This window comes from Cherax quadricarinatus, chromosome 43 (genome assembly GCF_038502225.1).
Source record: "Cherax quadricarinatus isolate ZL_2023a chromosome 43, ASM3850222v1, whole genome shotgun sequence".
Lineage (NCBI taxonomy): Eukaryota > Metazoa > Arthropoda > Malacostraca > Decapoda > Parastacidae > Cherax > Cherax quadricarinatus.
The window spans coordinates 27,561,667-27,564,166 of record NC_091334.1 but is presented as its reverse complement, the minus strand read 5'-3'; the positions used below and the strand labels follow the sequence as shown (position 1 = coordinate 27,564,166).

Below are 2,500 nucleotides of genomic sequence, written 5' to 3'. Positions count from 1 at the left end.
ATGAGTTTATTTCTATAGACTGTGCGATAAATTCCTGCTGCAATTGCCCTTACCCTAATCCCCCCACCCTTTTCCTTCAAGCCCCAGGAATAATACAAGAAATCTGTCACAATGTACAGAATGGCTCTCTTTACAACCTCAGACACCCCCCTTACCTCTAAAGTTAGGGCACGCAGGAGCTCTACATTGCCCCCACCCGTTAACTTGAAGACTCTAGCCAGCCACACCCGTACCTGCCCCAACTCCCTACAAAAATATACGACATGAAAAGCTGTTTCCGATTCCTCACAATGTTCGCATTTCGCCTCCTTTACCAAACCCATAACACACAAAGCCTGCTTTGTCGCTAAAATTCCCATTACAAACCTATAAACTAACTCCCTTACCCTCGGCATTAAACTAAGCTTCCTGAAATCATGCCAAATCGTACCCCAATCATACAAAGGGTATACCGCCACCCCTTGCATGACTTCTGGTTTCCTACTCATCTCTACTAACCTTCCCACCTTAAGGTTTGTTACCTCACCTATTACTAACATAACCCTTAGCATATTTTCACATTCCATTAAGTCCTTTCCTCCCCACCATCGTCGTACATCCCCCATCACCCTCCCAACCCTCACCCCTTTTACCTCCTCCTCCCTTACGTACCTCTGTTTAACATACATGGCCTTTACCCTCGGCCCTAGCATCAAAAGCCCTACTCCCCCTTTTCGCACATTCGTCATAACCACCTCTTTACTTAGCCATGCTCGTCCAAAACCCCATATATAACGAAGCACCCTTCTCTGTATCTCCTTTATCTCCTGTTCCCGTAAAGGATACACCACTGCCACGTTCCACACTTTACTATAAACCAATGAATTTATTATTATTGCCCTTTGCATTAAAGTAACATCCTTCGCTCTTAGGTTCCTAATCCGTTGTACAACTTTCTCTCCCACCAATTCCGAATTCCTCCGTCTAGCCTCTTGCTCATCTGCCATATAGATAATCCCACAAATTTTCAGCTGTTCAGTCACATCCCATCCAAACTCCATCCCCATTCTACCCCCCACCCAATCTCCTATCTCTAATAATTTCGATTTTGCTCTGTTGACACGCATGCCTGCCGCCTCTCCAAAAAAACTCATTACTCTCTCCACCTTTCACAAACCTTCGACATCATTGATCAGTATTGTTGTGTCATCTACATAACCAACTACCTCTGTGAACCCCTTACCCTCCTCCTGTAATGTTGTTGCTTCCTCAACCATTCCATAAAACGGGTGTTGCATACATGCAAACAGAATTTGAGACATTGGGCACCCCTGTCTCAAACCTTTCTCCATTTTCAACACGCTACCCAACCTACCATTAATTTGCACCTGAATCGTGGCTTCTGCATACAAGGTCTTCACCCATTTTATTATTCCCTCCCCAAAACCCATAAGCCTTAAAGTGTCAACCATGTACTCCCTATTCACACCGTCATAAGCATTCTCCCAATTAATGCCCAAAATTCCACCACCCTTACAACCCTGCAAAAATTCCCTAATACGACTATGTCCATCCCTCATACTACGACCCGGAATCCCCAACTGACCCTTGTGCACAATACCACCTATCACCCTCTTCATCCTGTCCCTAGAATCTTCACAAAAATCTTATAATCCGTACACATTAAAGATATGGCCCTGTACGTGCTCAGTGTTCTTCCCTCCCTCTTTTTCTTTACAAGCACGACCACACCCGTCCTCTGTGACGTTCCCAATTTCCCTTCCTTCAGCATAATATTCAATACCTGAACCAAACAAACATTTATGGTTCCCAATGCACTCTATAAAAATCACTGGAAAGCCCATCAATTCCCGGTGCTTTCCCCTTACTTAAATTGAACACCGCCTCTTTCACTTCTTCCATACTTATTATTCCCTCCAGACCCCCTCTGTCCTCCCCACCTTTCCTCAAGGCCTTCACCCCTCCTCTTTCTTTATTTACTATCCCCACGTTACCCTTTTCCCATTTCCTTTTAAACCAAAAATCCGCATAATTACTTATCCCCTCAGTTGTCACCAACATTTGCCCCTTAGTATAACCTTCTAAATCGTCACTAACCTCTAAAAGTATTATAGTGGACTCCTGTTGTCGAACGCGAAAACTTCTTAACACACTACCCGACGGTTTATCTCCCCATAGCACGGCATCCATACCTGCCCTTACTCTTAATTCATCAAATCTTTCATTATGTATGTCCCTTAGTCTCTCTCTTAGCCCTGATATTTCTTCAAAAGACTTCCCCTCCTCTCTCACATAACACTCACTGAGCTGCTGTTCCAAATGATTCTGTAAACCGTACCTCCACCTCGCCTCCTCCCTTCCTTTATATTTATAAAACCCAGCGATACCAGGTTTAGCCCTATTTTCCCACCAATCCAAAATACTCCCTACCCCATCCCTTGCCCTCCACAATTGTCTCCACCAGTCTCTAAACTCTGCATTCACCATCTCACTCCGGGCA

The 2,500-nt window shown here is 44.6% G+C and overlaps 2 protein-coding genes across 5 annotated transcripts in view; one reads left to right on the top strand and one right to left on the bottom strand.

Annotated features, from left to right (window-relative positions):
* Positions 1–2,500, top strand: part of LOC128694212 (uncharacterized) — a 233,316-nt gene that overhangs the window by 29,484 nt on the left and 201,332 nt on the right. The window lies entirely within an intron of this gene.
* Positions 1–2,500, bottom strand: part of LOC128705363 (uncharacterized) — a 77,024-nt gene that overhangs the window by 2,686 nt on the left and 71,838 nt on the right. For all 4 annotated transcript variants that reach the window (XM_070093798.1, XM_070093795.1, XM_070093796.1 and 1 more), the window contains one exon: positions 1–2,500. This exon is cut by the window's left edge; it is cut by the window's right edge and continues 1,083 nt beyond it. The gene's annotated coding sequence lies outside the window, so the exon portion shown is untranslated.